This window comes from Ictidomys tridecemlineatus, chromosome 3 (genome assembly GCF_052094955.1).
Source record: "Ictidomys tridecemlineatus isolate mIctTri1 chromosome 3, mIctTri1.hap1, whole genome shotgun sequence".
Taxonomy (NCBI): domain Eukaryota; kingdom Metazoa; phylum Chordata; class Mammalia; order Rodentia; family Sciuridae; genus Ictidomys; species Ictidomys tridecemlineatus.
This window is the reverse complement of record NC_135479.1, coordinates 96093788-96119251: the sequence shown is the minus strand read 5'-3', so window position 1 is coordinate 96119251 and position 25464 is coordinate 96093788.

Here is a 25464-nt window from a genome sequence, read left to right as displayed (position 1 = left end):
GAATATAATCAGACTTCATAATTTATGTGTGACATTTTCATTACAGAAAACTTTATGCAAAATTGAATTCTAAAATTTAATTTCCTGTGATGTTTAAATTACTTACTATCTGGCTCCTCTCCAAACATCGTGATCATTGACGGCCCCATATGAATTCTATTAAGGATACATTTTCGCTGCTGCCAGAATATACAGGGAATTTTTCTAAGTAACTCTAAGAATATGCTTCTTAAATATATTTTGTGCCAGTTTAAATAGTTTTTCTCACACAGGAAAGAAAAGCAGAAACTTTTCTTTCTTCTCTTTTTTTTTTAAAAAAAAAGCCACAGACAGATTTTCTCTACTTCTCTCCTTCCCACCTTCCCCGTGACCTCTCATTCCCCAAACCTTCACCCAAAAGAAGCCAGGCTGGGCCAGCCTTGTCAGTCAGGGCTCACCACATCCCGGGTGAAGACCAGCTTCCCTGAGGCTAGCACAGTTTTTGTTTTGTTTTAGGAAGAGCTGAAAAACAGGCCTTTTCTGGAGAAGAGACCATCACTGGTCAGTCTGGCATCTGCTTGATGGGATGGAGGCTGCTCCTGCCACCAGTACTAGGGCTGCCACATCCTTGGGGCAACCTGACTTAGCATGGTCATTCCCAAGGTGCTCTAAGAATGCTCCAAATGTCATCGCACCTCACAGCTACCAGAGGAACTTGAACTGCTGATAATGAGCAATAATCTAAATAATGAGCCTTTGAGGAAAGAAGGTTACCACAAGTAGCTCCCTTCCCAGGGGAAGAACCAGCCTCCAAATGGCTTTTTAAGAGGGGAAAACATGGAACCCAACAGCAGTGGGGGGGGAGGGCACGTGCAGACAGCTGTCAATCAACCAAGGTAAGGCAGGATTCCCCACCCACAGCTGGGCACCAATCAGCTAGTGCTGCCTGGCCTCCAGCCAGCCCTCCATTGCACCAGAGAAGCCTCCACAGCAACACACCATGAAATATTTGGTGGTCACTTCCCTGTAGGTGGTCCAGCCCAACCCTACCTGACAAATGAGAAAATTCAGGTCCCACCCTGAGTAGTGGTCAGGCCTCCTACAGCACAGACTGTCACCTTTCCTCAAACCCTAAGCTGGGCTTTACGGAGGGAAGCCAGAAAGCCATGGTGCGGGGCATGGAGGAAGAGGGGCAGGCAGGAAGCCATGGTGCAGGGCATGGAGGAAGAGGGGCAGGGCTCTCTCCAGCACTGGCCCCTGGCCTGCAGCTCTCCTCACTTGCCCACGACTGCAAGGCAAGGTTGACCCTGTATGACTCTCAGGTTCTTAGGTAGGTCCCCCGTGGCTTGTTCCCCAGCTGCTCTCCCTGCCTGGGCCACCCTGGGAAAGTCCTCCTCATCAAACCCAAGAGAGAGAGAGAGAGAGAGAGAGAGAGAGAGAGAGAGAGAGAGAGAGAGAGAGAGAGAACCTCAGGAGCACCAATGCAGCTTAGCTTTAGTGAGCTGGGAAGGCTCCAAGGGATGAATAGAGGCCATCCTCTACCCCACCACCACTCCCGTGCTGCCTTGACGGAGACACAAGCCCTGAGTGACTGCAGTGTCTACAGCAGTAGCAGCACCTGCCCACTGCCCTGCCCACCCTGGTCCTGACTCCTCGCACCTCAGCTTTGACGTTCTCCTCTGATCCCTGCCTCACACCAAAAAGTGTGAAGTGTAAGGAGAGAGGGAAAGGCTTTCTTTGGTAGGGGGTCCACTGGAGCCAGGAGCAGACTGGGGCAAATGCTCTGGCCAATAAGCAACCCTTTAATTGTCGCCACCTGACAGTGGCCAGAGCCTCCTGAGATAGAAGGCAGCACACATGGTCATCAGCAGGACTCACAGCAGGACTTCTTAAAGAGGACTCATCTTAGCTGACTTGCACACCACCCCCTCCAGGAAGCCTACCCTGACCTGGATCTGGTCAGCAGCCTCAGGACACACACTGGACACCCTGGACCACTTCCTCCTCCCTGAGCACTCTTCTTTGAGCTGCCCTGATTCCCTTCTGAGTTCTTTACCACACTTGGCAGGGATTCTCAGGCCCCGCTGCTGCACTGTGGGCCTGTGAAAGCCCAGATCCCACCACCCCGCCCCGCCTTCTCCCAGGCAAAGCCTCAGATTTCTCTACCCTCACTCACTTCCCAGGCAGCCTTATCTCCCTCCGTGACCTCAAACACCCATCCTCATGCCAGCAGCTCCCAGGTGGATACCTCTAGCCTCCACCTCTCCCCCAACTCCTGACTCCTTCTCACTTCCTAGTCAATGTCTGTTAGGCACCTCAAATTCATCATGTCCAAAACCAGCAACATATTTTTTAAAAAATTCTACTTCACTCTTTTTCATCTTCCCCATCACAAAAAATAAAATAAAAATAAAAAAAAGGCACTAGCATTTGGCCAGGTGCCTAGGCCACATACGTGGAGCATCCTTGCCTCCTTTCCTCCTAAAATATCCACATCCAATCCATCAGTGAGCCCTGTCAGCTCTTCCCTAGAACACACCCCTCCACCACCTCCACGGAGCCCCAGGTCCCAGCCCAGGGCCTCTCATCTGGACTATGACAGTAGCCTCTTGGGCTCCACCCTTCACTCACACATCAGCTAGAGGGAAATTCAAACACAGAAAGACCAGGTCACCACCTGCTCACAACCTCCCAAAGTCCACTCTAACTACAGCGTCCTCTCTCCCTGCTCGGCCCACTCCAGGCCCACGGCTCTGCCTTCCTGGTGGTCCTCTGTAGGCAGAGATGCTCCACCCCAGATCCTTCCCCATACTGATTCCTCTGCCTGCCAAATTCTTCTCTGAAATACCCAGAGGCTCCATTCCCTTATGTCCTCCAGGCCTCTACATAAATGTCAACTCCTCAGAGAGGCCACCTGACCTTCACAGAAATGGCTTCCCTGTCACATTCTGTCATCCTTACTTTATGCTGTCGTTCTTTACAAAGCTTACTCCATGACATATTTGTTTCTTTTTTTAAAAAGTGTCTTTCTCTTTCCATGGTGGTGGTGATGGTAACAATTTGTTCACTTACTAAATCCCCAGCATCTAAATCAGTAGGCATTCAATAAATGAATTAATTAAAGGATGAATGGGAGCTAGGCATGGTGGTGCAGCAACTTGGGAATCCCAGCAACTTGGGAGGCTGAGGCAGGATGATGGCAAGTTTGAGGCCAGCCTCAGTCTCTTGGTGAGGCCTTAAAGCAACTTAGTGAGACCCTGCCTCAAAATAAAAAAATAAAAAGGGCTGGGAATGTAGCTCTGTGGTCAAAATTCCCCTGGGTTCAACCCCTAGTACCAAAAATAAAATAAAATAAAAAGAATGAATGGGGAGAAAAACATTGGCATCTTCAGGACATGAAGATGTAATAGGTTTCATCTTCAGATATGTGAATTTCCTCAATTGACCTGATAGTGAAGGGAGTGGATGAAACTGGGGGATGGGGGTGATGGTAGGGACTGTAATGATGGTAGTGATGAAGGCGGTGATGATAATGATAGTGATAGTGGTGATGGTGGTAATGGTAGTATGGTGATGGTGGAGGGGGTTTCTTTTTGTTTTTAATCTTTGTATTATACTAAGAGCTACTTCAGAACTACTCACTATTTAACCTTGCCAGCAAATACAAGTTTCCCTGCTGAGGCTGTGATCTCTGTGGTAGCATCCACAGGAAATGAAATCTTAATCATAGCATCTGCCGTGCACCCCTCACTTACAAGCCCACAAATGAAACTCCAGCCAGGCAATCTCATTTCACTGAAATGTGGTTGACCCAATAGCTGGAGGCGGGCATTCACAGCCTGCCATCTGTCCAGAGCTACTCAGCCTGGACAAGTTTCGGGGCTACAGCACCTTGTCCTGCACTGAACAGGAAATCCTGTGCTGGGCTGCTCCCTCAACCCCCATGCAAGACTGTGTCACTAAGCCTACTTGGGGGCTGCTCTGTTACTGCCTCAGTTCCTAGTCAGGCTAAAGCAGACAAGCCAGCCTTAAAAAAAATTTTAGCACATTGGCTACCACTGTCATTACCAGTTTACAACCCAATGTCAAGTGGGGCTGACGGACAGGAAAAGGAAATAAGCCATGTTGGATCCAGCTTGACCTGCATGAACACCAACAGGGGTGGACAGGAAAGAAGGGCAATCTTCATTTCCAGGAGGTCTAGGGCGAGGGGCCACTGAACCTTGGGGACTTGGAGGAAATGACACCAAAGCAGATTGCCACATGTCAACAACATCCCAAGAGGCTCTCAGAGCTTGTCTTGCTCCCTGTTCCCACCTGAGAGGGATGCCCTCTGATTTCCAGGTACCTGACTGGGGCCAGGCAATCCCAATGTGGAGCCCTGCGAAAAGCGATTAACATTCCAGAGCAAATGTGTTACCCACGAAGCCAGCCAGCTCCAGGAGCACCTGGCCACTGAGCCAGGTGCAGGTTTGTCCCATGACCCCAGGGAGTTACTTTCAGATCAGATGTCAACAGGTGAGTGCAGCCATCACTGCGACAGGCAACTTTATTGATGGAATTGGGTTTACAAATTACTCTCAAGACGCACTGAAGTGAAATATTGAATCCCTGGCTCCCCAGCATCCAGGTTTGAAAGAAGAAAAGGCAAATTGTCACCTTTGTGGTCACCACATCCCCACTGCAGTCAAATCTGCTAAGATGCAGGCATAGCGTTCTCGGGATTGGCCATTGTGAAGATTTGCTCAACAGATGCTATTTTAAAATCCCCCAGTGCTAAAAGTTTAACAGACAAAATCAAGAGAGTAACTAGAAGCTGGAGGACTCCAAAATAGCATTTATAGGCTGGTTCCCAGAGTGCTGGAAACTTCTAGCCTCTCTAGAAAGTCCTAGGCTTCCAGGATTCTCTTGGAGAGAAATTTGTGGCTACTCCAAGGGAACATCCAGGGTCCCGTATTGTCTTACAAGAGCAGGACCCAGGAGGTTAAAATGGGCCTGCTGCCTCCTGCACACAAACGGACCCAGCCAGGAGAGGAAGAGACCTCATGGGCTGTTCTCCATGAGCTGAAGTCTCCGTGAAAGAGATGCACTGTGGAGGGGATCAGAATGACCAAGGTCATTTCAGGTACTCTGCTTAGTCTTTTAAACTAAGAATAATTTCAACTCACTTATGCTAAATGTATAGATACCAAGGCAAACCGAGTCATGGGCAAATTGTCATATTAATGCGTTTCTTATGAGAGAACCTCAGACCAATACGTAACCTGAAAACCCACCAGTGAAGACTGACTACCTCCTGCAGCAGCAGCAAGTGTTTTCAGTGTTTCTAGATCCTTCCCTTCTCAAAGGGAAAAAAAAGTTACCCACAGAATACAAACAAGGCAGTACCCAGTCCAGAGAGTGCCCAGGAAACTTGGAACACTGTCACAAGGACCCTGAGAAGGCTGTGAAAGGCCAACACCTTTAAAAGGTCAGTCTAGACACATTCATTCCAGAATGTCAAGGCAGACATAGATGTGAGCTGGCCCCGAGAGAGGTCAGAGTGGCTTCCGCACAGACTGTGATCAGAATGGGCCCACAGAGCACAGAGCCAGTCCTCACAGGCCTGCCAAGCTGACCAGGAGCTGGTATCAGGCCACATTGGGTCTTTTCCTTTCAATAATCCCATGTTATTTTTAGTAATATTCAGATGTCAAACTTGGACAAAATGGAGCACTTGGACATTTTTAAAAATGTGCCCCTGTGTGCAAAGTGCATGAATTGTGCTCAGATGCTAGCTTTGCTACTCTTTGCTACTCTTCTGAGTTCTGTCCTCGGCCTTGGCTCTCACCTTACATGGGGAGGGGGTGGAGGAGTAGGACAAAGATAAAGTAACCTCCCCAACAAAGATAAAGTTGCCCAGGGCTGAAACCCTCCTGGGGCCGTGGGGATAAGCAGCAAGAAATGATGTGATCACGTATTGATGGATGCTTCACCCAAAGCCAAATGAAATAAAAACCAAGGATCATGTGGATTGTGAACTGGAGGTTCCAGACCTCTGATGCAAGCACATTTTCTTCCTGTGGTGTCTTCTTACTCCTTCAGAATCCAGATCAAGTGGCCCCCATTGAAAGGGGCTTCTTTCTGGGGACTCTTCTGGGGACTCATGGAAGGCAGTGGGACCCAAAAGGAGAAGTCATAATTTTCAGAGGCAGGGGCTGGGGATGTGGCTCAAGCGGTAGCGCGCTCTCCTGGCATGCGTGCGGCCCGGGTTCAATCCTCAGCACCACATACAAACAAAGATGTTGTGTCTGCTGAGAACTAAAAAAAAAATAAATATTAAAATTCTCTCTCTCTCTCTCTTTCAAAAATAATAATTTAATTTTCAGAGGCAGAGAAACCACTTTATAGTTTACCTTGAGCAAGTTATTACCCTTTCTGAGAATCAGTGTGCTGTGATTCAGTGATCTATAGGAAGGTATAATGTAGTCTTTGAAAAGGTATGATTTTTTCCCTGGGAGGAAGATTATGATGGTAAAATGAGATGATGATGTCAAGAACCTAGAATAGTCTCTGCTGCCTACGAAGCTATCAATAAACTTTAGTTTCTGATTCCTGGCATTAAACAAATATGCAATAAGTTTTTAGATGAAGAAACCCATCAATGCCTGGAACACAGCTCTGAAGGTTTGCACAGTCAATAGATGTGAGAGGTCAATGCTACTCCTGAGTGTCCGTCAGGCTCTCTCCTCCTCCACATTTCCTTCACCTCATCCTCTCTCCTCCTCCACATTTCCTTCACCTCATCCTTATTCTTTCACAAGCAAAAGTCATCCCAGGGACTGAAGAAGAACATGAATGGCACATGTACTCCTGATCCGGACTAGACCAGAAAGCTACTCCTCAATAGGTCAGAACACACGTTTCCACAGTAAATTCAGGCAGGTCCCAGTGATAGCTGGGTTTCCCTCTGTGCTGGTAAACTACGAATTAACATCAGATTTGGTGGTCCAGAATTTATAGACTCCTCCTTACATTCTCAAAAATTCAGGGTTCCTTAGGACATAGAATACAATTTAAATCTTACCTTTGACCCACACAAATCAAAAAGTTAGACTACATAAAAGCTTGTGTAAAAGCCCAAGCATATTTCATATGAAGCACTGATTATTTATCTAAATCAATTTGCAATTTCATATCTTAGAAAGACATTCTACCCGGGAAGATTAATATACTTCTCTGAGACTCCACAAGTACCCACTGATGCCCAGAGAAGAGGTCTTGCAGCCCTGAAAATTGTGGTGTTTGGATGGAAATGCAAGGCTCATATTCGAAAACAGAGCTGGCCCTGTACTAATGAAAAACCATAGAACAGCAAAAGCAGCAACATCAGGCCACCTGGATCAGCTTCTGTGATGAACTTCTGACACATGCTAGGGCTCTCCCACACTTTCCAGTTGGGGATTTCCTCCGTTAGGAGGCCTACCTTGCCAAAGCAAAAACTAGAAATGTATTTTCTCCACCTCCCCTGCTGCAAGGCCCAGCAGCCTGTGACCTAGGCTCGGGCCCATGACACACCCTTGACTGATGAGGTATATCTCAAGTGGAAAGAGAGCCAAGTAGGAAGAAGCTATACATCTTCAGGGGACATATCGTGGCAGGAAATGAACCAGCTTCAGTCACTCAGAGAGGGCACAAGGTCAAGCCCAGCACTAGGTGCTGCTTAGTGAACTGGAAGGCTCCCTGTAGATGCCCCCACGAGTGTCACTTGGGAGTGACTCCTTTGTGCAGTCTCTAATCGTCAATCTCTGGCTCTCTAGAGGTGCCCTCTGCTACCTCATGTTATTTAGGAAATTCCTCTTCTACTTAAACTACATAATGATGTTTCTAGTGTTTGCAACTGAAGAGCCTAACAGATTAACAACTATTAACTACGTGACCTTGAACAAATGATTCACTTCTATGGCCTTGAATGGTTTCAGTTGAAAATGAGGTTTTTCAGCTAACCTACCTCTATAGTGCAAAAGGAGCGGAGGAGGCTGGAGATGTGGCTCAAAGGTAGCGTGCTCGCCTGGCATGCATGTGGCCCAGGTTCAATCCTCAGTACTACATACAAACAAAGATGTGTCCGCCAAAAAAACTAAAAATAAATAAATAAATATTAAAATTATAAAAAAAAAAAAAAAGGAGTGGAGGACTAGGATGTGGCTCAGTGGTTAAGTGCCCTGGGTTCAATCCCTGGTATAAAAAAAAAAGAGAGAGAGAGAGAGAGAGATTTTCCAGGGTAATTTTGCAGGACAATTCACAGACTAGCCTTGAGAGGCCCTGCAATTTGAAGAAGCCAGCACACATCACGTTTCTAAGTGCATTTCATCTCATAGAAATGATGGTGTTTCTGTAACAACAGCATTAACCCTTGCCATCAACAGAGGCTGTCAACAAAACTTAAGCTAACAACTCTCTGGAGGAGGGAGGGGTACCACATCACTGTGGGAGACCAATGGGGCAAGGAGGGTACCATATCCTCCTGGGAGACCAATAGGGAGAAGCTTGATATTTTTTTAGTATTTATTTTTTAGTTGTAGTTGGACACATACCTTTATGTTACTTTTTTTTTTTAATGTGGTGCTGAGGATCAAACCCAGGCGAGTGCTCTACTGCTGAGCCACAACCCCAGCCCCTTGATATTTTTTGAATTCTCATTAAATAAGAGCTATGTTAGACATTGCCATGCAGGAGTCATCCTGTTTTAATCTTCAGAGTAACCCAGCGGTAAGAATCATGATTCTCGTTTTATAGGTGAGAAAACTGAGACTCCAACCATTCAGATCTGTCCAAGTTCATGCAGCAAGTGAATGATAGAGCAAAAATCCAATCTGGGTCTTTTCTCTGCAAGTTCAGGGCCCTGCCTAACACACTCAAAGTAAAAATTGACTTAAGAAGAATCTGTCTCCACCCTCATTATCAAGCCTGCTCAGTCTAAGTAAGATTAAGTGTTGCAATAATTGTCTGATTTAAAATTAGACACAAGCTGGCTTTGCCTGAATAACCAAGAAATTCCTAATAAGGCTCATGATGAGTTTCCCCAAGAGAATGGAAATGGGAAGACGCTCAGATGCCTATGGAAAAGGAAAAGACTCAGTAAGGAAAATATACCTTGCTGTTTCCCTATGTCCTCCTCCTTTAATAATCTTTCCTATTAACTTCATTCACTTACTAGGAACAGGAAACAATGAAGGCCTGGCGTCCTAATGTGTGCAACGTTCTCACAGGAAGCAACCATGTGCCACTGAAGTCAAAGCACACATGAAAACAGCCAGGAGAAAGCACACTGTCTGTTTCACATATTGTTACAAATCTGCAATGTTGGGATAAAGGGAAAACTGATTCCTACCAATTATGAAAATGTACAGGATTAAATCAACCACTCCACCAGGTCTGACCAGCATCTGGTCTGCAGCAGGGGCCAAATAGATCTCATTTGGGATATTTATGAAAAGTAACTTCTAAAACATAAATCAGGACCATAAAATCATCATCTGATTACCAAAAATTTTAAAAGCAGAGAAGAAAGTGTATTCAAGTGTGAAATACAGCTGTGGAGAAGGGAGGAGGCGGCAGCCAGAGCCCAGAACAAGAGGCAAAACTCACCCAGCAAGGAAAGGGAGGGACGAACGTCCAGCAGAAGATTTAGGCCGGTCCCTGGATGGGGAGCCTGAGGAGCCAGGCCGCCAGCCAGGGCACAAAGCCTTTTGCAGCCTAGTACCTCACCCCCAGCTGATATTTAGATCAGCTGAAAGCAGCCTGGGGCTTCACCTATGCACATACCACTGTCACTCATCTAGATGTGGCCTTAAGCCCAAGGAGACCTATTAAAGACACTTTATTTAAACACAATTGTAAGTTTTTTTGGGGGGGTGCCAGGGATTGAATCTAGGGGTGCTCAACCACTGAGCCACATCCCAGCCCCGCCCCCCCACTTTTTTTTGAGACAGGGTCTCACTAAGTTGCTGAGGCTGGCCATGAACTTGCGATTCTCCCACAGTTGTAATTTGTAACACAAAAATCAACAGTGGCTTTGGGTATGGAAGCTTGCCCAGGGAACCCCCATCGGGAGGATGGCATAAGTTCTTTGAGTCTTTCTAGACAAATTCAACTCAAAACAAGATCCCATTTTCTCAGTTTCAAGGAATGTCTAATTGTAGACTCAACCTAGAAAGATTTCTATTTTTATAAGAATTTTTTATTAGATAACTTTAAAGGTCTGTATTTCCATCTCCCACCAACTCATAAAGAGGTTTGTAAAAATCTTTCCTTTAGCAGGGCAAAGGGGAGGAGAAGGATTCCTCTAGTGGGGGTGGTGGTAGGGGGATCAATGAATGTAACTGCTTTTGCAGAAATTTTTTCTCTACACATAAGCATCCTATAACCAGTTAAAATATGCTTTTCCATTTTCAATATACAGAATTAAATGAATAAATTAATGCATGCAACATTCTTATCACTTACCATATGTCATGAATGAAGGACTCAGGATGGCAAAATGAGATTGATTATATCCTCTTGGAGGCTTGAAGAGTCTAAACGAGAGTGTGAAGAAGGTAGAGGTTACTTCAATGTGCCATGGCAGTAGGTACTGAGACTTGAGCTCAGAAATGTGGGTGCAGACCATGGGAAAGCTTCTTGGGAGAAGTGATGCTTCTTCTTCCTGCCTTGAGCCAGGGAAAGAAGGTCTAGGTAGAAAAAGGGGCTTCCAGGCTGGGAAAACGCCTTGCAAAGGCCCACAGATGGGCTCAGCATGGTGGGCATGGAGAGTGTGAGGGGAGGGGTTTCTGGGGGCAAACGAGAAGAGGGAAAGGGCAGGTGACTCCAGAAGAGCCAGACAGAAAAGAGCCTTGTATGCCACAGTAAGAGGGAGACACATGTTCTCTGAAGGATGTCCATGCACCCCACAGAGACTGGCAGTCACCATCCTTTGGGAAGTCTAGAAAATGCTAGAAGATTCTATGTCCACTAGTGAAAGGTATAATGAAGAGACATTGCTGATCACGTTTACCCACTTAATTGTAGCTACAGCCAGAGTCAAAAGGGCCTAAGACACTGGAGGACGCCAAGTGGGAAGGCTAAAGCCACAAGGACGAACTTGGAAGATCCTGGTGGTCTAGTGGTGGAGATGATGATGGAGACTGTCGGTGGGAAGAGACCCCCGCTGAGTGCTTCCCTCCTCTGCAGGCAGTCCTTGATGTTTATTAGCTTTTTGTTTGTTTCCTTGCTTGTCTTTAATTATGATAAAGGATCATTCTGGAACTTGGCCATTGCATATCTACCATAATGAATCAGTATTTACCAACTTAAAACCTAAGTTGTTCTTCCCCAACATTTTCATGGACGTTCCTCTATCTGCTCCTGCTAGAGAGGTTAGCTCAGATCTTCAGGTAAAGTCATCGATACCTCCTGGCTAGGTCCCAGCCAGTTGGCAGTGGGTAGAGCAGGTTTGGAAATCCTGCCTTTATTTTTTTTTTGCCGACCCCTAATCCTGGCACTCCCACTGATGGTCTGAAATAAGCAACTTGTGAAGAAGACCAAACAGTACTGGCTTAGTTGTTCTCTGGTTCCAGGAAACTGGAGGCAACACACAAAACTGAGTTTTGGAGATTCCAGAGCAACACAAGAGAAATAGAGGAAAGAAAAGCAGCTTCAGAGTCAGAGAAACCAGAATTTTAAAAGTCTGTTAGCTGCAGGACTTTGGGCAAGTTACTTGATACCTTTAAGACTCTGTTTTCTCATCTGTAAATAGGGAATGATAAAATATGCCCCACACAGGAAAGAAAAGTCCTAGGAGAAAAACATTCCAACAGAGTAGCTAGTTGGTTCAGTAGGTATAAAGTCCACGGTAGCTGTCGTCAATATGACCATGATTCTGTACCAATTTACACCCTTTGTTCCAAAGGGTGAGACTGGAACTCTTTCAGCAAATCTACAGAGAGCTTTGCCCTATATACACTTTAAAAGGTTTCAAAATATCAAAAGCTCACTTTCGGCTGTACAGTGACGCATTCTGTTCCCTCCAAGCACCCAGTGACTGGTCAGAAGAAAGCCCCATGCCTCCATGAGCTATTTTATTATTAATTTTCCTCTGTCGATCAAGGCAGAAAGGATGCAAATCATTGATTGCCAGCAATTGCTTTTCCATGCTTGGGCTATGATTCAGTGGTCTGCAATGTTGAACAAGAGATGATTAAAAGGAGAAAAGTGATAAAACAGATGTTGAATAAAAAAATACAATTTCCCACTGAATAAAGTAGTGGATGTGCCCAGGAGAGCTAGCTACAGAGGCTTTCTTCCCCGAGGGCTGGGAGGCATTCTGTTCCTGCTCATGTGCCCCCTGGAAAAAGCCCCCCACCCCTCAGGGAGTCATGAATTATTCTGTTTATTACCCTAGTCTGTAATGCACTCTATATCCTTTCTTAAGCGTACAGACTTTCAGGTTAAATCCAGCACATTTCTGAAGGCTTATCTGGGCCATGCCATTTAAGGAGGCATGCCTCTCCTGAGCTCTAAGGACAGCTCCAGCAAACTGGTTTGTTCTCACTCATGCAGGGAACCCAGAGTGCAAGGCTTGTCACACAGACCTTCCTGACACTGGTGATTCAAGGAGAAGTACCAGGCGCTAGAGGCCTTTGACAGCCCGTCACCAGAGTAGCGAATCGGGCCTGGCAGTACTGTCACTCCTAGAGGTAGAGGTGAATAAATCAGGAGGGCGGAGGAAAGAGTGGGGTAGAAGCCAAACCAGAGACCTGAAGAAGGAACATGGTTATTCCAGTGATCTGAGGTGTTCCAGGTGGGGAAAGAAAGACACTTTAGTACCATCCATGTGACCAGAAACTAAAGACGACACAGGACAGGCTGCGATTGAATCCCAGTGTAATATTTATAAGCAGATTTTAAACAATTCCTTCATTACCCCTTGTTCCCCAAAATACAAGACTCCTCCACCACCTAAGGTTTGGGGCTGTAGTTTTAGGATGCTGGATAGAAAGGAGTTAAGACATTTAGGGTAGGAAAAAAGGCATGAATGCTGATAGGACATAGAGAAGAAAAATTATGAAGAGGCTCTCATGCCTGCCTGTTAATACCAATTCTAAAGGCCAGGCGTTTAGAATTGGTCCTAACTGAATGTGCACAATGTTCTAGAGGTTAATGTTTCACAGCACTTAGGTCCAACTAGAATCTTTAAGTTAAGCCATTCACCCTTTTGATTTCAGGTTAATCCATGGTCCTTCATCTATTTATCAAGCCCTCTGGCCTAACTTCTGAGCTCACTGTGGGATTACACTCCCTGGTTCCTGCATTGGGTAGAGCCAGTGACCCTCTGACCAATGACATCTTGGCCAAAAGATGCATGGCACTTCTGAATTATATATTTAACTTATGGAGTCAGACTCTCTAGGGATTTTATTTTCCCTCTGCTATGGTGACTTCTCTGTCCTCCTGAGTTCAGAAACGAGAACCACCATGAAAGCAGCCTCTGCCTAATAGATGATACACATCTGACATACAAGAGGAATAAGCCTTTGTAGTTTTAGGTCACTGAGGCTTGGAGCTTTTGTTACAGCAGCATAACCTAACCCAATCTGATCAATTCACCACTTTTCATAACTGCACAAACTCTCTCACCAAAGGGACTTCCCTCATTCATGAGTGCTTTTTATTCTTACATCCTCTCTCTTCTCAACGATTAATTAAGCCCAGCATTAATTCAATCTAAAAAGTCTTCTCCGCTGTGGCTAACTGTAGTTAACAAGTTTGATGTTGACAAAACATAGTAATTTATGGCCAGTATCTTAATTTATTTATTGGGCACTTTATTAACCTATACTCTTTGCAGCCTGTGCATTTTTAATGGGCTTATATTACAGTAGATTATTCATTTATCCCTGTGTGTGAAATGGGGCCTTCATAATTCACCTGTGGCATTACCAGACATTAATTATCAGGACCAGGGTCTCACTAATAGTGAGACCACTAATTGTGAAGATAAAATACATTCTCTCATACTTTGCAAAATTCCTTGCCATTTCTAGTAGCAATGTGCAGTACATTTTATAAAATTTAGATTACTGGGCTTGAATCTGATTTAGACCACTAACCTGGCTAACACTTTACCAATGTATAATCATAGAATAGGAAGGACTAATATGATTATGAATAAATAAATGTTATTCCTCCCATGAAAGAAATAATTTAGAGATTGTTTTTCTACAATTTTGGTGTTTTAGAAAAAAAATTTTAAATGCCTATTTGGGCTGTTTTCAGATTATGTATGTATCAGAGTTCTTTAATTATAAGCACCCCAATCCATCTTTGGATAAGAGTAAAAATAATGTTGTAATGATTTGGAAAAGCTCAGAGAATTCTCTAAAGACATGTAGGAACCAAACAGTTTTACAGGATCTTGGCAAAGGAATGGCTGAAGTAAAGACATTCTGACACTGATCCGGCGTTTTCATTCTCTTCCTGTGTTAAAGGCCAAAAAGAAAACCTGACCAGTCAACTTAGGACACATGTCCAAAATAGGTTCACACTAGGTAGAAGAAGGAAGAACCTGGGAAGGGAGGTTCCCTGGTTCTGGGAGCCAAAGAGCAGGACCCTAATGTACTCTCCTAACAAAACCATGCACAGTGGCAGAAAGTATTCCCCCAAAGGAAACCAAAGTTCTATTAGTAGGAAAAGTGACTGGAGGAGCTAAACCATCAAATATCAACTATAACATATGTAAAAACTGAAGGCTTTATCAACTAACATGTACCAAGGAATTTGCAGTCTATTTAATGCTATATGTACCCAGTCAGAATTTAGTTGGTAGAAAGAAAGTACTCTGGATGCTTCAAGCAGGAGGGCACTTCATTCAGGCAACTAGAGGACTGCTACCATGGACATGCAGAAAGTCAGAAGTGTGGGATGAGAAGACAGACAGCAGCCTACTGCACCACACAGTAGGCAGCTTATCCGAGGATGTAGCCAGGACAAAGCCTGCATCCACCATCTGAAGAGTCCTGAGATCTACCTGCTGTTGCTGGGGGAGCCTCCTGTATCACATCTGCCTTCCAAACCTTGTTGTCCTCATTCTGTACGCTTACTAGAACCCTGTGTCAACAATGCCAAGAAAATGAGCTCCCCAGCTTCCAGCTCCTGCAATTCAGAAAAAAAATTAAAAAAAAAAAACAGAATTGGGAGAAAGGGTGCTGAGTTTCCAAAACACAATTAACAAACTTAATAACTAATTATTTGATCTGTGTTTTTTCTTTTCAAGAATTGACACGTGCTATAATATTCATGTATAACTGGAGCTTGAAAGTCACTACCCGCCAATCTTAGTCTTCCAGGTATGTCTGTATGATTGGGATTATTTTCTTCCATTTACTGTTTCTTCTGTCACTCATTTGGTAGACCTTAGGTCTCTACCATGTACTGGTCATTGAGTTAGTGCAGGTATGGGTAATATTAGGTAAGGAGTGGGACTTTTTCCCTCAGTGCCACATGTGGATGTGAGGTACAATGAACACATGGGAAGGGAAGGAGGACTCTCAGAGAGGGTGAGCTGTAAGTGGGACCTTGAAGGACAGCAGGCTGTCTCCAGAGAGGGAGAGCTCCAGCCACTTCTCTGGTTTCCTCTCCAGGCACCAGTATCTCCCTATTTTAACTTTTGTGATTCTATTTTCTAATATCTAATAAGCTGCAATTTTCCTTTGTGCTCTTCTTTTGCAATTGATTTTCTTCTTTTTCCACATTCATTTTATATTGATTGAAACAATAAAATTATTTTATAACTCCAGGGGAAATTTTTATTAGGATTGGTTACATTTTATGAGTTGGCAGTTCAATCCCCAAGAGCTTCTAAACCAAGTCATGGACTTTAGATAGCACCAAGTCACTCCTTATTTCTATATTTTCCTTTTGCTTTTGAAGTTTCATTGCCTATGATTTTTTTTATTCCTGGACTGTGGTAAATTTATTATAATTTATTGACATGGAATACTCTGTACTGATTTTTCCTGGAACATGCTCTTTGGTATACTAACTTAACTCAAGCAACTAGAGGACTGCTACCATGGGCAGTCTTCTTTAGTTTAGAAAAGTTTTCTTCTATCATATCTTTAAATATGTTTTCTATTCCTTTTTGTCTCTGGGTAAATCAATTATGCATATATTGAATTTCCATATATTATTTCCTTATAATTAATTTTCTCAAGCTTATATCTAAAGTTACCCTGGTTTGGGTCAATTTCATTCTAGTTTGTGTGACTTGTAATGTGATTTTCATCTCATAGTTTTTTTCTTCTTTTTAATTGTTCTTTTTTAGATATACAGGACAGTAGAGTTACTTTTGTTTACTAGTTTTCTTATTGTTTGTTTTACTTTTTTCAATTCTTATATCACTTCTCTGAACTTATTTTTTAAGATATCATACTATCTCTGATTTCTTTGAAATTTGTAGAACTATTTTAAATTTTCCATTATTTTCTGGGAATAATTCCTCATGTGGATGCTTACTTCATCTTCCTTTTGTCTGCGTTAGTGCAGATTTTCACACCCAGTTCCTATCTTTCTGCCTATTTCCTGCTTGTGAGTACCACAGGACGGGCTTAGTGGAAGACTGAGGGAGAAGCTGGAGAGATCAGAATCCTCACTTAGTTTTGCTGGTATATTGCAGCATTAAAGCTGCTTAACAAACTGCCCCTGAATTCAGCATTTTACCAAATGTTTGTTTGTGAGTTGGCGGGTTGTCAGAAACTCTGCTTTGGCTGGGCTTGGCTCCATGACTGCTATAAGACTAACATTTTCTCCATTTTATTCTGGGTGACATACAGAGAAAACAGATAGCTGGGCCCTGTCTTCCCATGGCAGTCCTAGGGACACAGAGGGCTAGCTAATTCAGGCAAGCAAGTTCCAAGCTTCTGGAGGCATCATATTTGCTCACCTCCCACTGGCTAGGGCAAACTCAGAGTCAAGGTGGGAAGCACACTATCACCATGGAGATGGAAGAGCATGAACATAAAATTCCATTAAATCTTACCAAAGTTGACCAGCCTGTGCTTCTGTAGCTACTCTTCACTGTCTTGGGCTTGCTAGGGGAATTGTAGGTGGTGAATACTTGAGTTCAGCTATAAGAATTGTTGATTTCTTCTCATCTCCTCCTTTTCCCCTCTGCCTCACCTCTCACTTTGATATCCTCTCTCTATCATGGTCAGCAGCACAAGGAGCAAGTGGGTCTGGCTTCTGCATTTCCCAGCTTCCAAAAGTGGGGGCTGAGACCCAGCTAGGGACCCTGCAAGAAGCCTTGCCACCGCCATCAGCCATGTGCACAGGAACCCTGCTGATAGAGGATCAAACTGCCACTCTCCTGAGTTCCCACAGCTCAGCCCAGAAGTCACTATACTTGCCACATGGACTTCTAGCTCTGTGGCTTGGGCTGTGTCATTTCTCTGGTTTCATTGAATAAAGAGGTTAGGGGGGATGTCTTTATTTATTTATTTTTTTTGTTAAATTTTTGGGTGAATTTTGAGGGTTAAGATGCTTTGTTTTGCCATTTTCAAATGGAAACCACAAGATTATATATTGAACATACAATCAAATTGGAAACCCCAGGGTTTTTTATATCGGGTTCTGTTCAGTCATGTCATCTGATACTATAGTTATACAGTTGAGCTTCTAGATTTAAGAGCATAACTCTAAATTTATCCCTGTTAAATGATGTCTTGTTAAATTCAGCCTGACCAAGATTTGAAAGACCTTGGTCCTGGCATCCAGTGTATTCACCCAACCTCCCCCTACCCCATCTCCACGTCACTCATAAGGTCAATCAGCCTGCTGCTCATCAGGCTTTGTCTGATGGGGTGGGCAAGGTGGCTACCCAGGTCTGCCTGTCTGCATGGTCCACCTACCTGCGATTATCCATCTAGGTCCAAGGAAAATGTGATTAAGTTTGTTAAGTAGTTATTCAAATTCAGGTGTCTATAGCATTCTCTAGTCAACCAGAGTGGAGAACTAATAGTTCTAGAAGATGAAGATAAACATTAGATGAAACAAAGAAGCAAGTGGGCAAGAAAGATGAGGAAGGAGAGAGGGCAGAGGAGGAGAGAGAAAGAAGAGGACTGGGAAAATGGAAAGTTGTTTAAAATATTTGTTTAAATAATAACTAATAAAAATAATAGAGAAACAGACATAATTTATCCATGCAAAAAAAAAAGGGAGACACAGAGAGAGAACTGCAAAGTATTTTAAATAGCATTCCCTTCACCCAGGAAAGAGAATATCTGAACCAAATTTACCAAACCTATATCATGCAGAATGGAATATTTAGAAATGCCACATTCAGATCCCGAACTACAAGACTTCTCAGAGCCTTTAACATGTAGACTTTGCTTTTCTTTTTTTAAAAAATATTTTTAGTTGTAGATGGACACAATAACTTGATTTTATTTATTTATTTATTTATTTATTTAATGTGGTGCTGAAAATCAAACCCTGTGCCTCACTGGTATTAGACAAGTGCTGTATCACTGAGCCACAACCACAGCCCTGCTAATGCATACTCTCAATCTCCAAAAGCACACAGTGCCCAGAACTGAACAGACGTTTTGATCACTCACTCTTGCACATCAGCCACGTCTGGAGATCAGGGTCCCCAGAGGACGTTTTGTGAAATGCTATCACAGGCGTCCAGCTCCACATGGAAATGACTGCCAAATGTATCCTGAATTTACCAACAGGAATTGATTTGGTTTGATTTTCTTCATTGGAAAGGAGGAAGGCAAGGCAGAGCCTGGAGTCAAAATGAAATTCGATGGGAAACCAGACCTGAGTTCAAGAACCAAGAGCCCTCGACCTGCCATCTGCCCACCACAGAACGTGGAGCAAAGCGCCTACCTCTCCGCTTTGGTTTCTTTCTGGAACACGGGACAGCATCTCCTTCCAGGCTGTGGAGCTGTAGTGGGGTCTAGTGACTGCACACATGCATGTTGCACATGGCAGCGCTGTGAGAGCACCTGGGGCAGGGACGCTTGGAGCGCACCACATGGCGCAGGAGTGCCAACTACATAGCAAAGCTCTGCGCTGCTGAGCCAGGCCAGCTTCCTTAGAGCTGCCATCTGTTGTGGGCCATCGGGGTGGGGGTTGCATGGGTGTTCTCTGCTTAGTCCTTTGGAGATGCCCTTGCAGATCACAGTGTCCCAGGTACACAGCATGGAAGGACCTGGGAGCTCGCAAGTTTACTGAGCCATCCCAGCAGCCGAACCCAGACAGTAGACCTGACTCACCCACCAGGGCTGGCAAAGTGCGCAGGCTCTCCGGAGGAAAAGGGTCAAGCCATCTGCACCCTCTGACACGGGTGTTTTTATGGGTGACAGAAGAGGGCCCGGTGTTGTGCCCTGCACCATGCCAGCTGAGGGCCAAGCTCTCTTAGCCTTCTCAGGCTGCAGCACAACTGTGCCTGACTCAAAAGGAGGGTTTCAGGCACCCAGCTGACAACCTACAGTTTGAACCTATTCTCTCTAGATTGAAAGAATAAAAGCAAAGTTTTTGAAACCAGGCAAATGAGATGATGCTCATTAGAACTTTCTAATAATTAAGCAAAAGTTATGCCTCAGAAGAAATGCTCCAACTTGCCTCACAGCATGAGATGTAGCCTGCTAGGAGCTCTGGGCCTTGAGAAAAGCTACCTACACCGACCAAGCACCGTCTTTAATAATATTTCATCTTGTTACAGAAGTAGCAGCTTTCACTGCAGAAATGTTTACTGTAAATAAGTGGCTTTTACTGGGTTTTCTCCAAATAGGCCTAACCCCGGATCCATGGAGTTTCTGGCAGCAGAGGCTGGGCTCCCAAGATCAAGGGGTGAGCTGCACTGATCTTAAGGCTCAGACCCAGGAGCTATGCAGTGTCCTAACACTTTTGCCATGTTCTTCTGCTCAAAATAGATCACAGGTCAACCAGATTCAAGGGGAGGAGAGACAGATGACTCACAAGGTTACATGGCCCAGGAACACAGGAGAGGGACATTGCCATGGTCATCTTTGTAAATGTAGCTTACCCCATCTCCTTAGCAGAGGTGTGCTGCTCTGGGCAGTGCCTTTTTGGACCCCTTGTCACTGGGGACAATAGCGTGTCACCACTTACAAGACAGCAAGGACCACCACTGGTGCCCAAAGATCTCCAAGCCCAAGGGCCCCTCCTCTCCATCCTTGTTGCACTCCAGCAAGTCTTTCCTGACTCTCACCCAGATCCTCCCTCTCTTCTGGTCCCTGAAGTTCATACTCATAGCAGGCACGGAAGCAGCCCCTGGAGAGGAGGTTGGAGCTGGCAGATAGGGCAGGAGGGGGCAGCCAATGGCACAAGTGGCAGCAGATTTAGCTGGATGATGGGTGGGGAGTTAGAGGGGTGGGCAGGAGTTGCTCACGCCACTGTGTACAAACATGTAGACTGTGCATACTCACATACTGCACATGGGCATGAATACCCTAATATCCACACACATATCCTCACATGTTCACATGCACATGCATAGGCACACATGTACACTCGCATGTTCACACGTACACACATAGCCACCTATAGTTTCATATAAGTGTTATCATAACACTCACACACACATACACAGAGTCACCTTCAATGCCCAACGTCCAGTCCCTTAGCAGATCTAGAGGAGAGCATAGATGCCCGTGGTTTCCCTGGAGCTCCTCCTCCAAGAGCAGCACCTTTTCAGCCAAGGGCAGGTGCCCATGGCCATGGATCTGGGGATGAGACGCTGTGGGAGCCACACAGTGGAGAGACTGTGGTCAGCACAGGGCTTTATCTGTGCCTCCACGCCACCAATGGTGCACACTATGGCACCCCCTGCTGCCTTCCTGCCATCATGACCTGCCGCTGCTGCTCCAAGCCCCTGTCTGGGGTGGAGTGGCACCCGGGGCTCCTGGAGACCATTTCTGGTGGCAGCCTTCCCCACAGAAACACAGATCAGGGATGAGATCAAGCCCCACATAAGCCCCGGGGGACGGAGTCCAAGAAAGACTGATGAAGCAGAGTTTTCCATTGTGTGGGCATCCATTGTGGGCTTCAGAAGCAGAAGAAGCCAATCCCGGGAAGGGTCTGCGAGGCGAGCGGAAGAGGAGGTCAAGGTTACGCTAGGGCGACGGATGGAAGGGAGTGGAAACTGATCCCTTTTCTAAAAATTCGCCAGCCCCTACCATTTTTAATATTTCTTTAGTATTGTGAAAATAAAAGGGTCAAAGGGAGATAAAGGTGAGCTTTTATTCAATTGAGGATACATACTGTTTTTGTGCCTTTGCACATTCATTTCATTTTAGTGTCAAAAAGAAACCAGCAAGTTGAAATCCCAGGAACACAGTTCATTTGTTTTATTGGGAAGGTTGAAGCGAGATCATTTGAAAAGACACTACTTTGTATCACGATGCATACGTCAACCTTTCAACTTCAAATGCAGCCTCCAAAAAAAATCAAAGTTGATTTTTTTTTCTTTTTTGGCTAAGTGTACAATGACAAATGTACCAATTTTAGGCTCCAAAAGAAAACCTCAGCCTCACACTGACTTCTCATCATTGAAGGCTGGTAAATCAGAGGCAAGGACATGATTGGCGAGTACAAGGAAGACAAGGGAACTGCCCTGGCCAGAGTGTGTTCAGCCCAACAAATATTCACTGAACATCTTCTATGCATTGGGTGCCATGCTGGGTACTGGAGGTGACAGGACAAATGCAAAGGTCCCTGTACTGACAAGGCGTAGAGTCTGGTAAGACCAGCAGACAGGGAGAGAGGAGATGTTATCTACAAATTGTGGAGGTAAGTGTTACGTGTTGTAGGAACACAGAGGAGGACCCCCAACCCAACCAGAGGAGATGGCATCAGAGCTGAGAGCTGCAGAACAAGTAGGAAATATTCAGGCAAAGAAAGCAGCTGACAAGGGACAAGCCAGCACCAGATGGGCCAGGAGGCATGAGAGAGCAGTAACCATGCAAAGCCTGGGGTGCTGAGTGCTGGGGGAGCCACAGGACATGAAGCTGGGGGAGGCACGAGAGACCCTGTGTGTTGTAAGGAGCTTATACTTGCCCGGAGGTGATGGAGACAGGGGCTCAGATGCAGAGATTTGCATTTTAAATAGGGTCCCTCTGGCAGCCGTGAAGACAGAGGGGGAAGGTGAGACCCGAGGCAGGGGACCAGGTGGTAGGTAACATGATGGCACCATCAGGAGCCATCAAGATCCAGGCCAGGGCAGTGTTGGCAGGGAAAAGAAGGATGGGATTCAGAAAATATTGAGGGCCAAACATTGGCACGATGTTGATCGTTCGGTATGGAATGGAAAAAGAGAGAAAAGGACCTCGGGGGATTGGGACAATTAATTAAGACAGGGGCTGTGGAATTAAGAGCAGGGCTTGGGCAGATCTGAAGGGATCAGTATGAGAAACAGGTAAGAAATCAGGGAGTTGCCAAGTAGACCAGTCCAAAGCTCAAAGCCCTTGTAACATCTGGGCTTGGCCATCATTCGAGAGCATGATAGCCCCAAAGGTGAACTCCCTCTTCTTGCCTGTGTTCAGTCGTTTCCCTACCTGAGGGCCCACCCTATACCAGAGTCCTATGCAGGGGACATGGCATGGAGCAGTTTCCCAGTGTCATGGAGCCTGCCTCTTGGAAGGCTCTAGGTGATACCTTGCAGGGCACGCTCACTGGGGCTGCGCAGACTCCGAGACACATGTGCCCTGTTGGCCCTCTGTCCATTCCCAGTGTGGAGGCCCAGTGCTCTCTCTTGGCCCTGCTTGTGCTCTCTGCCCACTGCAGAGGAACTGCAGCCACTGTGTCATTTCCTTAGGTTTGAGAACAAGAGAAAAATTGAGGAGAACAAATCTGATTTGGAAATGACTTTTGCAGCAAAAAGGGGCATGACCGCAAAGTTTTAATCATAGAAATTAGGTTCAACTTCCAAGTCAGGTTGATTTTATGCTTTAATGTAACTCTATGACTGCCCAAGAAGGAGGAGGAGGAGGACTGAAGAATAAGCACTGCTTCTGGTGACAGGGGGCTGATGGTGGCATTGCCCTGGTGTGAAGGGGGAGGGCCACTGGATCTGCTTCCTGTGATATAGTTAAAGGCGCGAGCCCTGAGCTGAGCATTTTGCCCTGCCCTTAGCTCTGGGCTGGCTGTGGGACCACCTCTGACCAGCGGGACATCAGTGCACAGGACTGTGACAGGTTGAACGGGGCTGGTGGAGTGTGCCCTGGAGCTCTCCTGCACGTTGGCCACAGACATGAGTAGAGCCTCCTGTTCCTGCCACGATCCCATCCACCCGGGCTCAGGAGCGAACATGTGGGAAAGAGCAGCCCTACCCGTGGCCTGTGCCAACAGCAGCTTAGAGACCCAGCAGACATAGCAAGAAAGCCAAGTGTCATTTAGCTCATGAACTTCCAGGGTTTTTAAAACAGCCGCATTTTTGTGCCACTAGCTGATGAACACACAGGGCCAGGACACCACAGGGCAAGGGGTTTCTCAAGTGCCCCATGGTCTCTGTTCCACCACAGACAAAAGGCGCCCACATTCGAGACCCAATGGAGGCTGCTGTGCTGGACACGCAGAGCCTAGGGTCCTCTAGCTCTCTTGCCGGTCACAGTCTTCATTCAGGTTTAATGAACTGCCCTTCTATTTGTCTACTGTCACTATTTTCCCCAACTCGGCTGCACAGTACCTGGACTGTCTAGGAAAACCCATTACCTCTATTAGTCTGCCAATAGCAAATCAGTAGAATTGCTTGTTCCTTAATTGATAGAATACACTCCCCTCCTCCTGATAGATGGCCCTGGACTAACAGCTCCAAGACGGATTCCCCAGTGTCCTACTACCATCCAATCCTGAGCAATTGGTTGATACTTTCAGTAATAAATCCTAACCTATCAATATATAATAGCTCCTCATAATCAACATCCACAGACTGTCTGGGTTCAGAAACAACCACCAGCCATTTCTCACATGCCTATAATTAGCAGTGGCCAGATGATATTTGTGCCTCTTAGCGTGGTACTCCTTCCCCGTCCAATAACGATAACACATTTTACATAAATTCAAGCTGATTTAATTCCCTTGTCGGAGTATGAGGATATCAATATATTTATGCATGTGTAATGTTCCGTAAATTAAAATAGCTCAGCTGACCTGAGTTTTGTGGTGAGAGAATCCACTTCTGCCCTCCCAAAGGCTGATCGTGGGCTACAAAGCCACTGCCTCCCACAGACCAGCAGAGATGGCGAGCCCAAGGAGGTAATGCACATCATTTATTAAAGATCTGTCCATCTAAGTGGGTTTTGCAAGCTTATGAAGAGCTCATCTCCATCTAAGAGCAACCAGTCTTAGACCAAAACGTACGCCCCACGGACATTTGACAACAAAAGGGCCTAGCATACAGATAAACTTGGGGGGGGGGGGCAGAAAAACACTTTATATTAGGGGGACTGGTGGGGAGGAGGGATAGGGTGACACAGCCCCAGGCACAGCCCTCCCTCAAATGCACCTTGCAATGCGAGTTCACCAGTCATGGGGGAAGGAGGGACAGAAATGTCACCCACACCCAAAGAAAAGCCAGTGAGAGAAAGGGAAGAAAAAGTGTCCTAAACAAGGTAATAAAACTATAAACTTAATGAGGGCCAGTTTCCCGCTTCGCAGTCTCTCTGCTTTATAGCATGCCCTTATGAGCCAGCCGTCAGGATAATGTAATTGAGAACTTGCTATAAAACATATGTTTAGTGGAGCCAGGGGCCAAGGAAAACACTGTGTAATTGTAATAAGCAGTCTGGTAAGTAAAATGATATCTTTTAAAGGTTAAAATGGAGTTGCTTTCAGAACGGGGCCAGTCTGCTGCTTCAAATATTGCTTCGCTAATGATTTCTTCACTTTGCTTACAAAATGCATCTCGGAGGAGATTTGTTACAAATGTGATCCCTGCCTGGGAAGTCAACTGCTCACTGACAGAAGGCTGGAGCATTTATTCTCCAGTTTTATATAACTTGGGGGATGATGTTAAAATTGGCAAATGTATCTGAGGCACACCAGGCCACAGGATTTTTTTTTTTAATCCACTCATTGTCCAATGCAGTTCAACTTGAAAGAGATACAACAGAGAAAAGATTGATCCTTTGTGGCCTATTCTCTTTGCAGAAGGTAAAAGCAATTCCCATCAACACAGCCCAGTGCTCTGTGGGGTCATCTCCATTCTGCTCTGGGGAATTTGTTGCTCATCAGGGCATGAATATTTTTTTAAAAAAATAAGAAAGAAAAGAGGAAAAAAAAGGAAAACTGATTCTGGGATCTAGAAGACCTCACCTGTTAAAGGCCCCTCCCTGGTCTAAGCCCCGCTCTTGTTGACCCAAACGTCTAGCTCTCTCCTTGGGGAATGAATAGATGGGCTTACTCAATATGGACCTTTGAGAATGGTGCTTCTTGGGTTTT